Source organism: Xyrauchen texanus, chromosome 22 (genome assembly GCF_025860055.1).
Source record: "Xyrauchen texanus isolate HMW12.3.18 chromosome 22, RBS_HiC_50CHRs, whole genome shotgun sequence".
Lineage (NCBI taxonomy): Eukaryota > Metazoa > Chordata > Actinopteri > Cypriniformes > Catostomidae > Xyrauchen > Xyrauchen texanus.
Genome location: NC_068297.1, coordinates 35016715 through 35037594, shown reverse-complemented (window position 1 = coordinate 35037594; position 20880 = coordinate 35016715). Strand labels below are relative to the sequence as shown.

The 20880-nt window shown below is 40.9% G+C and overlaps 1 protein-coding gene across 1 annotated transcript in view; it reads left to right on the top strand.

Moving 5' to 3' along the window:
• The first annotated feature begins 1451 nt into the window (after window positions 1-1451).
• Window positions 1452-20880, top strand: part of daam2 (dishevelled associated activator of morphogenesis 2) — a 190111-nt gene continuing 170682 nt past the window's right edge. Inside the window, 1 exon segment of the mRNA XM_052153546.1 lies at window positions 1452-1652. The gene's annotated coding sequence lies outside the window, so the exon portion shown is untranslated.

Genomic DNA, 20880 nt, shown 5'->3' with positions numbered 1-20880 from the left:
AACAAGAAAGGCCAACAATATTACTTGTTATCTGGTTCAGGCCCAAGGCTGATTTTAGGGAGGACATGTGAACCAGTGTCTGTAAACAGATTAAAAACTCTTACAGTAAACAGTAAACCTCTTGTGCAGCTTATTGATGTCAAACTAAACTTTTAAAGAAAGATGAGATTTCTGCTTGATTTATTGGACTTTTGAACTCTTTGGTCAGAGGTTGTGAAAAACAGATGTTTCCTTATTGGGGTTTATGTAGTCACGAGACCTTAAAATACATCTGGACATACCCTTGTGTTTCCTAACTAAATGTCAGATTTGCAATAACTCGCTATCCTGCATGGATCTACTGAAGAAAATATGGTACTGTTACATTTTACATTTGACTGAATTTAAACTTGAGTAGTCCCACCACCAACTTTGTCTGGAATTGTAAACAAAGACTATGATGCAACATGTTTTCTTACTTTATTTTTTTAGGCAATTTCATAGTAACATAACATTCTTAATATCAATGGAGAGTGAGCATGTTCTGAAAGAGGTTCGTAGATACCCCAAATGAGCACTGGCGTGGACACCCCCTTACAGGAATCGAGAGTTCTGGCAAACCTCTGAAGTCACAGAAGTGTTTGTCAGTACCAGCAAATTGTCCATTGTTGCCAAAGGTTTGCTGCAGGTTTACCACTAACAGTGAAGAGCTGCAAACTTCTGGCAAACAATTGCAGGAAATCGCAAGCTTATTTGCATGTGAAAGGGGCAAATTTGCAGCAAGTTTGCCAGAACTTTTATAATTTATGATTTCTATCATTTTTGTAGTTGTGGTTACATTCATTTATTAACATATATGCACAAAGAGAGTAATGATTTACTGACAAAACTCAAGAATCAAACCTCTCTCCTATCACAAGATCCACTGTGATATGGTGATGTGCATGGTTATATCTATATACTTAAAATGTAACAGCATGAACCCAACATTTTCAGAAGAGATTTGTTGGGCCATGTGCCCCATTTACATCTGTCTTAAAAAAAAAATCCCCAAACTGCTGCTTCTTATTAGAAACCAACATCCTGTCTGTGCAGTTAAGCACATGTGCAGGTGAGGACATACATGTACAGGAAAGGAGTTCCTATGGGTGTTCCCTGATCTCCAGCATTTTCCTCAGTCTGCTATGGGAATGTGAGGACTGGAAGGGTGCTGTGATGAGACGCACAGGCTGATGTGGGTAATTTCCTGTTATACTGCCCTCTCACTTTATTTCTCATGCAGCATTACAGATACCAATGCGAGCTGTCATATGCTAACCTTGGATTCCAGAGAAGGGTAGCAGGAGGGAAAGAGAGAGAGAGAGAGAGAGAGAGAGAGAGAGAGAGAGAGAGAGAGAGAGAGAGAGGGCAAGCGAGAGAGGGTGGGAGCAATGTCAACAGCTTTGGTTCCAGCACAGTCAGCTGAAATCCAGGCTCCGACTCAGTAGCATTCAGAACGCTCTTAGCTGAAAGAATCATTTTGCTCTGGTATACTCACCAACTCGGCTCTGAATAAAAAGGTGACGTGAGTCTGAGTGTAATTGGATGCTCAAAATTTAAATGTCGCTTGGAAACATTCTTGACAGTGAATATGGCAAGGATGATGTATCTTAATAGGCTGCTGTCTGGAGTGGGTGAGTACTTAACATCCTTTTGTCTGATCACTCTGTTGATGCCTGTTATTGGAAAAAGCATGCATACTTTTAAACGAGAATGTTTCACAGTTACTGTAGTTTTAGGGTTGTACTTTTTTCTTTTGAAATAAACATTTGAAAAGCTCTCATGGGGTTACTTGTCAGGGAACGTCAGCACATGTTTTGCAGCACATGGATTGTGTTGAAGACATTGCCTCATTTCTACTGTAGATTATAATCAGAAGAGTGTAAATGAGTAAGCAGATTCTGTCACTTTTTGTTCAGTGTCTACGCTGTGGATATCTGATGGTTGTGCATTTAACAGTTAATGACTCTTTCCAGATCTAATGCATATCTTTAGTGCATCAAAGGCATTTTACATATGGATTTGTATTAAAGAAGTTGTTTAATGTCACTGAGCTGTCAGTCAAGAGAGTTGGCTCTGTCCGGGATCAGTGACAGCACTATGACTGACATATCTGTCCCTGTGGGGAATTCTAGGATATGTATTTGGTTTAGGGAGGGTGGAATGTTGAGAATGAAGAGTGGGATGGACATAATTCTGGGAGTGAGTTTATTCTAGAATCATGGCAGGTGATGTGAGTTATTGCTCTTAAAAGAGTTTAAGCACCCCTTTTAGCCCATAAGTCCTCGGCATCTGACCATCTACTGTGAGACACATCACTGAGCAAAATAAACCTTCCTAATGAGAGATGCTGACCTCCTTCCCCAAAGGAGAATATGACATGGCCTAGAAACTAGCATCTTTAATACAACTGAAGAAGACCAAATGTTAGCATCTACTACCTTTTAATGTTTTTCTGCTTTTATAAAAGAGTAGCTGGACTCTGCTCAGAGTAACTTTATACTTCTGCTCCCTGGTTAGCGCATTTGGTTTGTCATAAATCTTTGAGCCATATGTTAAAGAAAGCTGAGAGCACACATCACAACTTTTTAATCAAATAAGCCGCACGATGCATTATTCTAGTGTTGTTTCCCAGGCGTCTGGACTGCTCTTGGTTGTCAGTGCCCTCCCTGGAAGAGCTGACCTTGGCTATGCTTCACAGCCTGTTCACTGTTCTTCTACCTTGCAAACAGCCTTACCTTGCAAAGCATGTTTGGCTAATCATGTGCACACTGAGTGGAGCCAAGTGACGTGGGACAGACTGTGTGTGTGAGGATATTAATGAAAGATGAGGAGGGGCAAAAGTCAAAGCCGTCACCTCCTACGCATGTTCTTCTTCTGTCTCATTTAATATTGATGCAAATGCACCAGTGCTCATCCTGGAATATACAGAGAGAGCTAACATAAAGCTAGAATTGAGTTTGGGAGTTCTGATACAACAACTCCCACCACCAACAACTGATATTAGCTGTTCTGTTCCAAGAGTCCTAATGTCACAGCACAGCAGCACTCAGATGTTTTAATGTTTTCTCCGCTGGTGTTCATGCCATTCTAAACTAAAGTCCAAGAGCAGTGCGGATGTATAAAAGCAGATGGATGTGTCTTTTTCTTTATCCCTGTGACATTAAAGATTTTAGCCTGCAGGTGGTGACAAAAGACCATTTTTAAGTGTTGTGAGCCAGTTGAGTTGAATCAGCACTGTTAGTCAGTGAGCTGTTTCTTTGATGTCATCATCATTGTCTCTCAGTCCATGAATGCTTGGATCACTACAACACTGCACCTGGGAAAGTGTTAAACTAACACCTTCAGCGTTCATGCTTATCCCAGCTGGGAGACACAACAGGCAGAGAAATCACACATACTTTTTATGTGTGATTGGGGGGTGATGTAAACATTCAACATGATGGAGGAGAACATGGTTTCTAAATTGAATGACTCTTGGGCACTGGCTACCTTGAAATACTCAGAGAGGATGGCTACACTGAGAAAATAGGATGTATTTGACCAAAATTCCATTATTGTCAGCAAGCTGACAAACACTACAGCTGAGGAATAGAGTTAAACAGCTTCAGATTTAATGTTCATTACTGCTTGGGTGATGTGACAGACTAACTAGGTAATCGCATCTCTCTCACGCGTACACACACACACACAATAACTTGTTAGAAACAGCCCAAGCCACTGTTATTAGTTCTAAAGTGATGTTTTCTAATTAGTAACAGAGGCTTGGTCACATCTTTTGAACTATCAAGGGTAATCCATATTTGTGGCGTTAGAAGGTAGTTCTGTGCACAAGTGCATCGAACTGTTGTATAAAAGCTATATCACACTTGCATTCTTGCTGTATGTCCTTAAATCAGCACTGCTATGATTACCTTTGGCCTTGTGACCGCGGTCAAATCACAACTGTGCTAACAAAGTGTCATAAAGCACTCTTGCTCCTATAATATTGATTTACTATATGAGTTTAACTACTTCACATGTTAAAGCAGTTTGGTTTCTTAACAGATAGCTTTTATGCATATTTACCTGTCATATCACCATGTTGTCCAAAGCAGCACTCCTAGTGATATATATATTTAATCTTTATTTAAATTATCGCTATTATTTTCCACCTCACAACTAGGGCAGCTAGCATTTGGGTGATTTTCATACAATATCACCATAGCATGGCATAGCATAGCATTATTTATTGGACAATCCCATTGTAAATACTTGGAGTTAAATACCATGCAGGCTTGCTCCTTGTTGGGACTAGACCAACTCCAGTTACCAGTGCTGAGCAGTAATATTTAAACTACAACACCCCTGTAATGGTATTACTAATAGTAACAGTGGTCCATAGAGTCTGATCATGGTTAGTTAATGTTATTGAATAGCACCCTTGAAAATCTATTATGGTTTCAGTAATGAATATTTCTGGAAGTATTGCTGGCACAGCTATTTTAAACTTTTTTTTATTCCATCTCGCATACTAGCTATAAAGGTCTGACCCCACATTCCATGAATATACATGATCTTAAGGACTTGTGTCCTCCTTTATGCAGCTGTTCACCTTTCACCTTGCTGAGATAGTTAGCATTCTGTTAGTTGTGTGCAGGACAGAGGATCCAAATTATACAATTCTCAATGGGTGCTACACAAGGTCAGACAACAGGGACAAGTAGTGGTGATCCTTCAGAGCCGGTCTGTTTCAAAATGTGACCACTTCACACAAGTCAAAATGAGACATGTTCTGATCACCTGCCTACACCAAAGTGTAGGGTTGCTGTAACTGTCAGCACCCTTGGATGTATATATAGATGACAATCAACTTTTGAGACAATGTTTGAGTTCCATTTCCAGAGCAAAGACTGGCCTGGTCTATGTACTGACCTTATCTTGGATTTTTCGTTCCAAAACGCTACAGTGCTTGATGTTAATGAACCAAGCCCAAAAATTCAAAGTAGGATTTTGACCAAATAGTAGTACAGTCCACACTAGGCATGTAATGATATACAGATTCCACGATATGATGTGATATGACACAGTAGCCTCACAATACTATGAGATTTTAAAAATCGTCCACAAATGTTTTGCTTAAACTTACTGAAGGATTCAACTTACATTAAAGCAATTTCAAATCTTAAATTACACAACAATGTCTAAAATTTGCCATGAAAAGCTCTAAAATAAGAGCTCTATAATAAAGTAACTTGAGAAATGCAGTGCTGTTGTTCAACAGATTGTGATGAGAAACACTCTATTTAAAAAAAAAAAAAAAACAGTTTGTCTATATTTTAATAATTTTTATTTGTATAGCATTTTTCACATCGTTTCAAAGCAGATTTATAAGGAATCATGACTTAATATCTTTAAGCCCCCCCAGTGAGCAAGCCAAAGGTGACAGTGGCAAGTAAGAAACTATCTTTCAGTTTTAGTTTGTGGAGAAAAGAAAATCTTGAGAGGAACAAAATTCAGCTTTGGAGCCAATCCTCCTCTAGATATATGATCAATTATACAGTGTACATTATGCCAATACTATTTAGCGGTTTAAGCAAAAATAAATCGTCATGACTTTTTCCCATTATCCCAATTTCATGTTGCATCCAAACACCTTTCTTCCATTCTTACCAGCTTATTATAATGTTGTCCTCATGCCTATTTACATTTTGATGTAAAAAGCAGAGAATAATAAGTCTAATGTAAATACGGGTCCCTTACGTTGCCCATTTTTGATTTAGCTGGGTTTTGATAGCTATCGGCATATTTCTGTGCATGTTAACACCCCCAGTGTCGGCTAGGAGAGTCTGTCTGTTATGCAGAAGTTAGGCTAACTTGCTGCTGGTGTGTTTTTGCCTTACGTTTTTTGCAAGTTCTACAAATTTGCACGGTGATGTGATAGTTGCATTGGGACATGACACTGTTATTTGGCAAACATAACTGTAATGCTTCAGTCTACTTCAAATCAGTGTTTGACTCTAGATCTCAACACAACCGTCTAGACTAGCTTTCTAGAGGGTAGATCTGGGTATCATTGCGAGCTGCTACTCCGTTCTCCTTTGTGAGTGTGAGATCTCAGTGCTGCCGCTCAGGGGAAGATTCTATTTTCACTCTTAATGATGCATTGCTTGGTTGTAAACACATATTAAGCAGTAGCCCTATTAGCACTACTAGTTGTGTAGTTATTTACTGTATACTTTATGTTGAAGAATACATCCATGCATTGAATGGAGAGCATCGTATTGTACGATACAATTCAATTGATTTTACATCCCTAGTCCAGACCACAGGATTTTCCAGGATTTGATGGAGGGCACAGTGGGCCAACAGATTTCTCTCACAGCCCCATTGAAGGTGACCAGATTTCTCTCACAGCCCCAGTGAGTAAATTTACACAGGCATTTATAATCGATCCACCACGGGTTTTTGCATTGTCAAGCTACAGTCATAATCTCTCTGTGACACCATGTAGAGTCGAATCGCTGAAGAATGTACATCAGCTGAGGAGGTGACGTAGATATTTTCTGGTTGACCTTTTGCGTCATAGTAGTGCATCGAAGAGGTCAGCTACAGCAAACCCACACAGCATTCACAACAACATGGAAAGATTTACATCCACTTGCATATCTTAAATTATTTACATGTTGATTTTGGTGGAGATCTGATATACGTTATCTTGTGTGTTTATGGTGATGTCTGAAGGAATACTGAATGATACTATTTGATCTTGGATTGTTCACTTGTACATTATCATTAACTCTTGTGTAAAGCTGGTTTGCTTATATTTTCCTTGCAATTGTTGGTATTTCTTGTGTGAATACTTAAACAGTTCTGTATCTGTACTTGCTTCAGACTGCATATTCAGTAAATACCATGCTTTCTGCTTCATTCTATAAATGAATCCACATGAGATCAGTAAAATAAGCTGTTATAACCCCTCAACGGTACTTGGAAGTAAGATATGTGCAGTAAATAATGTGTTATTTGTAATGTTTACGTCCTGAATTAATAGCGCTAATGCTAGCATGCTATCCTTGACCATAGGTTAAACCTTGTTTAAACATCTGTTAAACTTTGTTATTGTATGTTATGATGGGATGTGTGAAAATAGTCAACTTAAGATCATGAAAAAGTTTTTTATTAGGCTATACCTGTTTTATTAAAGAAACAGATATTGCTACTGCAAAGATCATTGTTGGGTGAAATTATTGTATCAATGGACAAAAGAATAGTAATTAGAGGCACATCAATGTCAGAGGTGTGAATGGTTTCCATCCAAAAACAAACATTTCTAGCATTCGGCATGTGTCTTCCATTATAAAAAAAAGTCCAGATTTTCCATTAAAAAATAATTAAAAGGTAAGTTCAGAATAAAACCCCCATACCATTTAGCCCTCCAAAGAGGATGTTTAAGACTTTAAAGGGTATAGGGCATAGGGACGATCTAGAGTTCTTGCAAACTAGCTGCAGACATGCCACAAATTTGCAGAAAATGTGCCACTCATTATTTTCACATGCAAGTAGCTAGTAGCTTGGTGGTGGTGAACCTGCAGCAAACCTTTGGCAATAATGGACAATTCAGCCTGATCTCATTAATATACTTAGCTTTTTGTACATTTTAGATGCTTTCAAATGTACAAGTTTGTACGTTCGGATAGACACTAAAATGTACAATATGGACGTTTGAAAGCATCTACGTCTTTACAGCTTTAGAAACGTAAAATATTGACAGATCCATTACAACTATATTTGAATACACAAGTCAATTATAATTTTGTAAATTTTTACTGTTTTATAGATATTTTAGCTCCCTTAACCCTACCCCAACATAACCACATTTCGACAATGCAGATGGAGACGGAGATCGGTCTGTTCTTCACAGAAAGCAGTCTGAAGATTTGGATTATGGCTAGCAAATGTATGGATTCAATTTGTTATTGTTTTATGGTGCTTTTTGTGTACCAATTTGTTTTGGTATATTCTGAAAACTTCTGTGTTCTTATTTTTTATGTTGAAAATTTACTTTGGATCATAATTTATTCTTTTCTTGCAAGACCTTTGATATTACAAAAATCGTATTCTTAATAATATTTTTTTGTATTGTTTTCCTGTAAAAATATCTAAAAATCCTTAAAACAAGATAAATTTGTTGTTTTAGAAACAACACTGCTAAGATATTTCAGTTTTTCAGAGAATGTATTTTTAATGTGTATTTTGTCTTAATGTACTTGGAATATGCACCACACAAACAAGTAATCTAATGGAATATGTTACAAATTACATTTTATATCATGTATACTGTAATATGTAGTGGGATACATTTCAAAAGTAACCCAACCCTGATTAAATGTAATAACTGATGAAATCTATAAATTATTCAATATTAATCAAGTCAAACAGTACACGTAAATGTGTATGTTTATATAGGTGTTAATACTTAAAATTATGATGTTCAGATGCCTTCAATATGTCAGTATTGTATGTTTAAGTGTCTATGCAAACGTAAGAGAATGTATATTTACTAGAACCAAACTTTATGTAAGAATTCAAATTAATTCTCATGAGATCACTTTGGACAATTATCTGCAAGTTTGCCATGAATTCTCAATTTTTATAAGTCTTCTGAATGAAACACACCCTTTAGTGTTGATGTTCTTGCTCTTCTTCTCTGCTTTGTGTTGCATTCAACTTCCGGGATAAAATGCATGACACCTCTGATTTTCGGAGGATTCGCAGAACGCTGAGGCCTATTGTGGACCGATTGAAGTGTATGCTAGACGGAACTGATCTACAATTGCATTATCTAGGTCTGTTAGTTTGATTTAGCAAAAACCGGACTGGTACGATTTTGGTCTAACTAACCCGTTTACATGAAATTTTAAAAAGACAAATTATTGCTTTAGTCCTACTGAAATCAGAATTTTAAAGTGCATGTAAATGCACTCAGTGACATGTAGGAATTGTGCCTTTTAATACTGTCTAACAGAATGTCAAACCTCTCACCAGTGACTGAGTATAAATAGTGTCCAGTTCATATCAGTCGGTAGGTCTATTTGTGGGACTCTCAGCATTGGTAATGTTTGCTTGGGCAAAAGTGGGTCAATAGTACTTCAAGCTTGAAAGTGTCCTCCTGAATTCCACCTCATACCCATGAATCCTGTAAACATTTCCACCATTCAACTGTTCCTGCTGAGCTGACTGTATAAACACCTTGTTTATTACAGATCTTTTAAGGGCAGGTACCTCTAGGAAACATGGAGCATAGAAAGCTGAGAATCTGTAAATACAGAATAGTTTTCTGGATAGGAGTGGAAGCCTTGAGGGAATGACTAATTCAAGATGACTAATTTACACAAGCTGTTTAATTTGGCAACTTTTCAACTCTGAATCTGTTGTGACTTCACAGGTTATCTTATAAAGATACCTGCATTATTGTCTCTTTCAACCAAGAGAATATTTGATTGATCACACAATAATAAAATATTGTTTGTGGTGCTTACCAAGGTAAGGATCTATTATTATATGTTCTTAACTCCTAAGCTTAATTTTTTTGGTACATCCTAGCATCCTGTTTATGCTACAGACATGAATCATACTGCCATTCATGTAGATTGTTGAGCAGAGGTGTGCTATTAATTTTCTAAGCAAAAATGTTGCATACACACCTGAAGCGAACATTCGCCCTGCAACATGTTTGTGTCAAGTCAAGTCAAGTCAATTTTATTTGTATAGCGCCTTTCACAACACACATCGTTTCAAAGCAGCTTTACAGAATGTCAGCATTAACAGACGATAAAACTGTAATGTCTATAAAGTCGATTAATCATCATTGTGTAATTTAGATGAAATATGATTTTTAATAGTGTTTAAAAATAATTACATGATAATTGTATTAATAACCCCAGTGAGCAAGCTGTAGGCGACTTGTGTGTGTTGATTTTAATTAGTTTTCTTCGCCTGCTGATAAAATGTTCTGACCAACAAATTATGACCGTTGGATCATGTGTCAGGAGCTGCTGCAGTTACCGAAACCAGCGAAACTGGTGCGGCTAGAGCACAGCTAGATGTTTTCCTGGACTGGCATTAAACACTAAAGTAACTTGAGGAAAAAATGAGGAGCCAGCAGTGAGGGCGTGTATTTTATTTGCAATAAATGCCTTAAAATCAACAACAACAAAAATGTCTAATATAGGTTAGCATAACATGTAAATTATATTGCTGGATCTCTGCCTATAAAATGTATCCCCTTTAAAACTTTCTGATGTCTTCACAATGTATTTCCTATTGCTGCATTTTTGCCTTTGCATTTAATTGTATGTGAGTTCTTCTCACAAAATAATATATGTTGCAGCATATTTGACTTTTTATCACTTTTTTAATAAACTTAAAAATTCTACAAATCTTATGAGTTTTTATCTTCTCCAAATATATTAATATTATTGCTGTGACAGTGTTCTCTGTATATTTCTTTATGTCAACGTGTGTTTGTATATCAAACAGCTGTTCTGTTGTTAACAGTTTAAAGTAACTAATAATGGGTCAGAGTGAACATGGTTTTTGTTAGTTGAGATCTGTGTATTATTGCTTGCATTATTATACAGACTTTTGTAGCATTTAGGTATAATTTTTAATTCGTACCATCCAGTGTTTTGAACAGATGTAAATAACACAAGTAGATGTACATGTTAATTACAAATAATCAGCATTGTTCAAATTGATACATTTTTTTTTATGTTACAAAAACTCGATCGTCTCGCAAGAGAACTCGCTTTCTTTTCTTTCGTATTGTGATAGACCTTTTTCACACTCCGGGTTTTGGAACTCGGAAGTAAACATTTGCAGGGTAAACTTTGACAATGGTGAATGGGAGATCTCAGCAAATATTATTTTCACTTACCCATTTGCATTAAGACCAAAAGAAAAACTCTTACATTTTAATGACTTTCCAGAAGAGGAAAAAAATGGAGAGTGGTGTATTGAGACAGTAAAATGGGAAAAGATGCCAAATTTACTGTAACTCTCTCAGCTGCGGTAATAGAACCCCCTCGCAACTGTGGTAATTTGTTTTTTAAAACTAACTCCAGGATAATATTACACAAAGCATAATGTTATACATCTACACTCAATATTAAAATAAAAATTATAATAAAATAAAATACAAATTTGTGATATTTACGCTGCTAAATAAAGTGGAAACGCATCATCACAGTCTGTGAAAAAGGTCTATTCCATGCTGTTTTGCAAGTTGTTCTTCTCATCCGTGACAGGCAGAGGGTTGACCAGCCTAAAGGTGCATTGCACCACCTACCTTACCGAGGTAAAATGGCTTGTCTATTAGCACCACCTATTGTAAAGATGTGAATGAGCTAACTGTGAAAATTCACCTAGATTTTAACTTGAAAGTGCGATTCGTCAGCAATTCGTTTTGCATTATGGTGTCACCTCTAGTCCGAAAAGCTCTTAACATTTTTCACCAGAGAGACAGTGATACAGGCTAAAATATTGAAGGAGGGACCTGAGCGATATCTAAAGACCATAATATAAGGGTGAACTCGTGGTGGGCTCATTTGACATGGACCAGTAAGCAAACACTTTGAAAAACTCACCACAATGCTATGGTGTTGTGGATGGTTACAGAGACAATGCATTTTCTTCTAAAATCTATTCTATTTTAGTGCAACAGACCAATCAGGCAAAAGAATGCAGACCAGCGTTACTCTGTGAGTCACTGTTTAATGAAGACCACCATGTCTGAAATTTTACTTCCTCAGACAGCTAAGCTTGAATGAATTTTCCACATGAATATATATCATTCACATCCTTGACCTCTGATCCCAAAAATGCTCTCTAAAATATTTGTTAAAGGAGAGAAACATGACAGCTTCATTGTAAACAGCTCCGCAAACCTGACTTATTGCAATTTGTTGTCTTCTATTTTAATTTAATAATGATTCTTGTTAAAGTGAACGAAGAACCAATGCTTCCTCAAATAGTCTGCTTGCAAAAGCAGATGTTGATATGGTTCTAATTTGTAAGAGAATGAATGAAATGGAGGTTTATCAACATCCCTTATGGATCCATTCTTTCCTGTGATTTAGCAGAAATGTTGAGCCTTTCAGAGAGGCACATTCATGGGGCCAAAAAGCCCTAAAAGCAAATGCCCAACTGTTTGTAAAGAACAATGCCTCAACCTGTGAATTCTGATCTCTGGCTCCAGTAGTGAGTGTGTGTGTCGGTCTGTCCGTCTGCTGGCCCACATTAAAGGAAAGCAGAATTGCTGTGCTGCCATATTAGATTTAACCTCAACTGATGGTCTAAACATGGACACCTGACATACCCAAATATTGCAAAAGCTGACACAAATTTACAGCCAAATTAGGGTTGATAGCTTTGTTCTAAAACCTAGCCTTTTGCCTACCTAGACTACCAATTCAAACTGATGAGCCAATTGGATTTTGAATGGTTTATTCAATGGTTAACTTCCAAAAAAGTATGTTCTTTCAGTAGTTAAGTTGAATGATTATTGTAAGTAATGAGTGTTTGGCTAAAACACTGTGGTACCTCTGAACTTGAGAAAAGGCCAATGTCAAGATGGCAGACAGAATTTGCATTGCCCGCCCCCGGACATAAGGGTATAAAGGGGGCGAATGTCAGACAGATTTTTTCTGTTTGGCTAAAACACTGTGGCAGAAATACTGCTATAGGCAGTGGCCCGTGGGGAACTTGACTCATGATCGAGCACCCAAGTACTCAAAGAACTGCACCAGGGTAGTCCCGATCCCAACGAACTGCAGGAACTGCCACCGACCTCCCTCTCAGGGCTACGAAGGTCACAGCGCAAGCACTTGGGCGGGCGATGGCTACCCTCGTGGTCCAGGAACGTCATCTGTGGCTGAACTTGGTCGAGATGCGCAACGTGACAAAGCCTGCTTTCTCAATGCCCCCGTCTCACAGTTCGTTCTCTTCGGCCAAATATATAATTTTCAATAAAAGAGCAATTCCCTCACTTCTGGGGTCATCAGAAAAGTGTGAGCCATTGTCACGGCACCCCGGCACCAAAACCTTGCAGTTCCAGCTCCCCGGACGTGGCCATCTTGCCTCCGGACCACGACTGCCCTGAGTTGTTGGCTATACTCCTTGCCCTGCGGAGGTTTCTCCCACTGATTCGGGGCAAGCACATCTTGATCCATTTAGACAGCACAGCCACGGTAGCGTAAATAAATCACCAGGGCGGCGTACGTTCCCGTCACATGTCACAACTCGCCCGCCATCTCCTCCTTTGGAGACAGCCTGGTCCAGGTCGCTGCTCGCCACTCATATCCCTGGCGACCGCAACCACGACGGCGGACGCGCTGTTGCGACAGGTCTCGTTCAGCGGAGAGTGGAGGCTTCACCCCCTGGTGGTTCAGCTGATTTGGGGCTGCTTTGGCAGGGTACAGATAGATCTCTTTGCCTCCCAAGTCAACTCCCACTGCCTGCTCTGGTACTCCCTAACGGAGGCCCCTCTCGGCACAGAGGTGCTGGCACACAGCTGCTGGCACACAGCTGTTCTCGGGGGCTGCGCAAATACGCATTTCCCCCAGTGAGCCTTCTTGCACTGGTGCTGTGCAAGGTCAGGGAGGACAAGGAACAGGTCACCTTGGTGGCTCCTTATTGGCCCACCCGGACCTGGTTCTCGGATCTCACACTCCTCGCAACAGCACCTCCCTGGCAAATTGGTAGGACCTTCTTTCTCAGGGACGGGGCACCCTCTGGTACTAAATCAGCTGAACAAATTCTTGAACTCAAATGGATACTTTGACAATTTTCAATCTGGTTTCCGATCGCATCACAGCACAGAGACAGCGCTCATAAAGATAATAAACGATATTCGCTTAAATACTGATACAGGCAAATTATCAGTACTGGTACTACTCGACCTCAGTGCTGCATTTGACACTGTTGATCACAACATACTTCTTGACAGGCTGGAAAACTGGGTGGGGCTTTCTGGGATGGTCCTAAAATGGTTCAGGTCATACTTAGAAGGGAGAGGTTATTATGTGAGTATAGGAGACCATAAGTCTGAGTGGACGTCCATGACATGTGGAGTCCCTCAAGGCTCAATTCTTGCGCCACTCCTGTTCAACCTGTATATGCTCCCAATGAGCCAAATAATGAGAAAGAACCAAATTGCTTACCACAGCTATGCAGACGACACACAGATCTACTTAGCCCTATCACCTAACGATTACAGCCCCATTGACTCCCTGTGCCAATGCATTGATGAAGTTAACAGTTAGATGTGCCAAAACTTTCTTCAGTTAAACAAAGACAAAACTGAAGTCATTGTGTTTGGAAACAAAGATGACGTTCTCAAGGTGAATGCATACCTTGACACTAGGGGTCAAACAACTAAAAATCAAGTCAGGAATCTTGGTGTGTCTCTACAGTCAGACCTTAGTTTCAGTAGTCATGTCAAAGCAATAACTAAATCAGCATACTATCATCTGAAAAATATTGCAATAATTAGATGCTTTGTTTCCAGTCAAGACCTAGAGAAACTTGTGCATGCTTTCATCACCAGCAGGGTGGATTATTGTAATGGACTCCTCACTGGCCTTCCCAAAAGACCATAAGACAGTTGCAGCTCATACAGAACGCTGCTGCCAGGATTCTGAGCAGAACCAGAAAATATGAACATATCACACCAGTCCTCAGGTCTTTACACTGGCTCCCAGTTACATTTAGGATTGATTTTAAAGTGTTATTACTGGTATATAAATCACTCAATGGGCTAGGACCTCAATATATTGCAGATATGCTCACTGAATATAAACCCAACAGATCACTCAGATCATTAGGATCACATCAGCTAGAAATACCAAGGGTTCACTCTAAGCAAGGAGAGTCTGCTTTTAGCTATATGCCAGCCGCAGCTGGAACCAGCTTCCAGAAGAGATCAGATGTGCTCCTACAGTAGTCACATTCAAATCCAGACTTAAAACACATCTGTTTAGCTGTGCATTTACTGAATGAGCACTGTGCCACTGTGTGTCCGACTGTTTGTACTGTATTTTATTTTATTTTATTCTAAACTGTTTCAATTATTCTTATTTTTTTATTCTTATTTTAATCTCTTCTTTGTAAAGCACTTTGAATTACCATTGTGTATGAAATGTGCTATATAAATAAACTTGCCTTGCCTTGCCTTGCCTCTGGAATCGCCACATCTGGCCCCTGGATGGGACGCGGAATACTTAAGTGGTCTACCACCTGCAGTCGTAGACGTAGAGGCGCCCGGAGGTTGAACCCTTCCCGGCCAAGCCTGTTCCCCTCCTGGGATCTCTCAGTGGTTCTCTCAGGCCTTCAGAGACCTCCCTTCGAGCCCCTTGATTCAGTCGAGCTCAAAGCCCTCTCCTTGAAGATGGCCCTCCTGATCACGCTCGCTTCCATCAAGAGGGTTGGGGACCTGCAAGCGTTCTCTGTCAGAGATACTTGCCTGGAGTTCGATCCGGGAGATGCTCAAATCATCCTAAAACTGCGACCGGGCTACATGCCAAGGTTCCTACGACCCCTTCAGGGACTGGGTCGTGAACCTGCAAGCGCTGCCCCGGGAGTAGGCAGACCCAGCCTCTCCGGTACATGCTTTGCATATCTACATGGACCGCACGCAGGGCTTTAGATGCTCTGAGCAGCTCTTTGTCTGCTTTGGCGGACGGCGGAAAGGGAACGCTGTCTCCAAACAGAGGTTAGCTCATTGGGTTGTTGACGCTATTTCCCTAGCCTATCACACCCAGGCCCTTGCGGTTTCGAGCACACTTTACGAGAAGTGTGGCATCCTTGTGGGCACTGGCCCACGGCACCTCCTTAGCAGACATCTGCAGAGCGGTGGGCTGGGCAACACCCAACACCTTTGCTAGGTTCTACTACCTCAAGGTTGAGTTGGTCTCCTCCCGTGTTTTGTCAGTTAGAACTCGGTAATACGGAACAGCCGACCAGGTGTTCTGCTTGCACCTTGCGCCCTTCACCAAGCTGATCCAGTGCGCCTTCTTGGATGCTCTTCCTCCTTCCACCCTCTGGCCGCGGATTCAGCAGAGGAATTCGCCACCAGACCCACCACAAGTCGAGTGCTCCATGTTGGGCTTGGGCTCCACAGGCATAGTTCCCGCTTCTGGCAACTCCCTGTGACATATTTTCCGCGGTACGGTCCCCCTGCTGGCAGGACCCACGTCTCCCTTGGGCAGTCTCTGCTGTCCCCCGGTCACCGTGACTGTAGCAACTCCTCCCTTGTCAGGCAGGATCTACCACCGCACCATGTCCACGGGTGTCTTGACAACCCCTGTGTGTATTGGCCATGTGTTACCATCCCACCGTCTGGGCAGGTCGTGGCCTCTGCAGGGCCTTTTCCCCCTGAAAGAATAGGAACGGGAAAGGACACCTTCCCCGATGCATCTATAGCATTAAGATAGAGTTAAAAAAATGGTTGGGGCTATCACGAGAAATGTAGAGAGAGAAAAGGCCATGGCTGGCCGGCTTGCTCCCATACAAGTCATGTCGCCTGTTCCCGTACGGGTACTGGGAACCTAAGAGCGGTATATGACACCTTTCATTGGGGGCATTGCGGAGGGTTAAGTGCAGCCAACCCAGCTGCTTCTGGCATGCAGCAGCCTGCTTGCCCTGGCATGGCGTTTTGAAGTGGGACCCCTTGTGTCACTACAATCGACACATCGTCGAGTGAGTGACAGAAGGGGAATGTCATAGTTACTGTTGTAACCTCCGTTCCCCGATGGAAGGAACGAGACGTTGTGTTCCACTTGCCACGTCACTATCCCTACCACTGTAATGCGCCGTAACCATTGTGGCAGCGGGGGCGTGGTAAGGGCACTTACACCTGAGCTAAATTATGTCTAACACCTGTGTCTAATTTCAGTAAGCATGGGGAGAGCGGCATATAAAGCAGCAGCGACAGAGCCTCGGGGAGAGAGAGAATGACAAGGGAACCCAGTGTTCCCACGAAAGACATTATTGTGTACCCTGTAAAAGAATAAAAACCCTGTTACCTGAAGAAGTTTTCTTGTGTTTTCCCTCTCTCAGAGCGAGAGCATTCCACAACCATATTCTTGGCTCCTCAGTGAAAACCTGCCTGACATTTGCTCCCCTGCTACCCTTTACACCCATATCCAGGGGCGGGGCATGCAAATTCTGTCTGTCAACTTGACACTGGCCTTTTCTCAAGTTCAGAGGTATGCAAGGCTTTCAGAAGAGACCCCTTGTGTCACTACAATCGGCACAATGTCTCGTTCTTTCCATTGGGGAACGGCGGTTACAACAGTAACCATGACATTTTACAGCTAAAGAACCAAGAGCAGTGTGTGCTTTCTTTTGTTTTACACCAATATTTGTTATTCAAGCAGGGGAACAGTTGATACCAGACCTTATTATCTTCAGTAGAATGTTCTTGCATGCACTCTCTAGAGGTAAACCCAGGTTTAATTCAATAAAAATAATTCAGTTACTTTAAGATGACATTTTGTCCCTCAACTTAAAATGAGTTTGATACCCTTGCCCCACATTGTTATTGTTAAATCGCTGTAGTTTTAGTTTGATTTTAGCCAGTTGAACAATTGATTATATTAAATATTTAGTTGGTTTTGAAGATATGTTCAAAAATCAAGGATACATTTATTGAAAAGACAATATTTTATATACAGGATTTGATTGTTATGTGATAATAATTGACTAATGTTATAGGTGGCAGGGAGCTGGGATAAATAAAAAAAATAGGGACAATAGAATCAAACATAATCAACAATGGTATCACTTTTCCCAAAATCCCAAAATGTGTTAAATTATTTTCAAGTAATATTAATTATTTTTGTTTGTTTGTTTTTTTGTTTGTTTTAGATGCATTACAGTAGGTATTCAGTGGTTTAAAATTTTGCTTTGAATTTATCAGGTGGCCTGCATGAGTGCAAGTCTTCTTGCCAAAAATGTTTCCCCAGTCTGGCCCTGGCTGCCTTTGTAGTACAATTTAGATCAGCTGTTTATGAGGTTCCATTTAAGTTAGGATGCTGCTTTGACTTGTTAAATAATTCTAAAATTCCAATAAGCATACTCACTGATCTGTTTTTTTAGTCAGACAATGTTGACTGTTACACGTGACGCTTGGCTTAGGTTTTCATGGTGAAAGTTGTAGATGGTCCTTCCCCAAAGGCGTAGTCTATCCTTCCATTATCAGATGAGAGAAGGGAGGGGAAGTGATATGGACTGATTGGAGAGATAGAGGGACGATTGGCTTTGCTTATTATCTCTGTTGCACGTAGGCATTTAAAGGAATAAATCATCCAAAAATTAAAATTCTGTCATCATTTACTCACTCTCATTACTTTTTCTTTTAAAAGACATATTTAGTAGAATGTCCAAGCTCGTCTTTCTATACACTAAAAAACACACAGTGACCAAAAAGCACTATAGGTCGATATAAGGAACAAACCAAATATTTAAGGGATTATTCCCTGAAAATCCTCATCTCCACCATAGCTTTTAGGTCTGACACTAAAGACAGATCAGTGATGTCAAACACCATTGGTTGTGATGTATCTCTCAATCTTGACATGCCATGTGCACAAACTCAAATTAAATTTGAAAGTCATGGAGGAGGGGAAGATCTTCAGAAAATATGAACTTTAATGGAGTTTATGAAGTAAGATTCATGGAGTTATTTGTTCCACAATCCCCCTCCATCTGGTGGAATTAAAACACACCTACTTTAGAATACAGGCAAAATCTGCACCAAATGAAATGTAGTCATGTGTGTGTGTGCATTTCTGTATACTCTAAACACACTTGTGACAAAGCAGATGGGATAGATCAAGCCATGTTTACATGCAGTCAGCCAGTTCTGTAGCCTTGTTTTTTATGTAATGCAATCTGTTCTTCCATATTAAGCTCCCTTCTCCACACGCACATGTACACACGCGCACACACAGACCCACACACCCACACATACACACACCACAGCAGACAATGACCTGGGTGCTTTCCAGGCAAACTAATGTCCTATTATGGTCAAAGATAAGGCTATCTTTCATGTCACACATACTTCAGCTAAAACTTCTTAATACATCTAAAAATGTAGTTTTACTGATGATTCTATTATGATGATACATTCTATTATGTAGCTTCCTTTCCTTTCCTTTCCTTTCCTTTATTTTAACCAGGAGAATCACATTGAGATATTACTATCTCTTCTTCCAGAGAGACCTGGTCAAGACGGCGGCACATAAAGTTTCACACACAAAAATCATAAGATAACAATGCCACATTTGACACAATTAAGAACTAAATAGATAAAAGCGGATCAAGAAAAACAGTTACAAGTATCCTTTAAAACATTGTGAAGGAGACGTTTAAAAGTGGCCAGGGTTGGAAGTGCATCTAGATTAAGTACATTTTGCAGTTCATTCCAAGCACAAGGAGCATAAAAAGAAAAAGCACCTTTACCAGATTCTGACAGTACCCTTGGGACATTTAGCCGAATGTGAGAGCCAGACCTAGTATGGTAACTGTTTGTGTAATTGTAACGGTTACCCTCTCTTGTCCCTCTGTTGCCCTCTTGTTTTCCATCTTGTCACTTTTGCACTTCTTAGTTTTCACTTTAGTCCCTTATTTAACTCCATAGTCCACCCTGTCTCGTTTCACTGTTGCCCTCTTGTTTACCATTGTTGTCACTTTTGCACTTCTTAGTTTTCACTTTAGTCCCTTATGTAATTCCATAGTCCTTGTTAGCGTTCGTGTTCACTGTTCATTGTTTACACCTGCCCTTGTTAATTTGCCTTTGGTTTCTGTTAATCACCTTGTTATCTTGTTTGAGTTCTGTTCTTTCATTGGCCACCTATCCCATGTTTGTGTATTTATACCCCGTGTCTTTGTTCTGTCTTTGTCGATCGTCGTTTGATGTTTAACCTGATGTTCCTTTCCTTCCCGAGTTCCCTGTTACGTGTCAACCTTGGTCAGCTCATTCAGTTTATGTTTCATTTCCCCATCGTGGGTTGTTGCTTTGTGTTTTGCCCTGTTTATTCAGTTAAATAAAGTTCAACTGCGTTTGGATCCGCATCTCCTCGTCAGCCTCATTACTCAAGCGTAACAGAACGATCGACCACACAATGGATCCAGCAGTTTTTCGAGCGAATTACGATCTGCTCAGCCTGAAGAAAGGGGACCGACCTATAGAAGACCACATCCACGACTTTCTGGCTCTGGCAAACGTTTCAGACTTTCCTAATTACTCCCTCGTGGTCTTCTTCCGAGGCAACCTGAATGACGGGCTGAAGGAGCGGCTGCCACCGGCAACGCGACTGGGCGCTTGACGCGTTCGTTGAGGAGACCCTACAGATCTGCGGTTCTCATTTAACAGTGGACATCATCGAGGAGAACCCGTAGCGCCTCCGCAGAATTGACCCTCCATTCAGCCCGTGGTTCGTCCTTCGCGCCGGTCAACGAGCCAGCGCGGTCCTCTTCGTCTGCCGGAGAAGGAGGAGAAGACAAGCTTCCGCCTCCGGCCCATGCCGGCCCCTGTCAGCGAGCCCGTCCCCACGCCAGTCGCCTTCCACGAGCCAGCGCGGCCCACTGCGTCTGCTCGGAGGAGGGAGAGAAGACGGGCTTCCGCTTCCCGGCCCGCGCCTGCCACGGTGAGTGAGCTAGAGCCCACGCATGCCACGGTGAGCGAGCTAGAGCCCACGCATGTCACGGTGAGCGAGCTAGAGCCCACGCATGCCACGGTGAGCGAGCTAGAGCCCACGCATGCCACGGTGAGCGAGCTAGAGCCCACGCATGTCACGGTGAGCGAGCTAGAGCCCA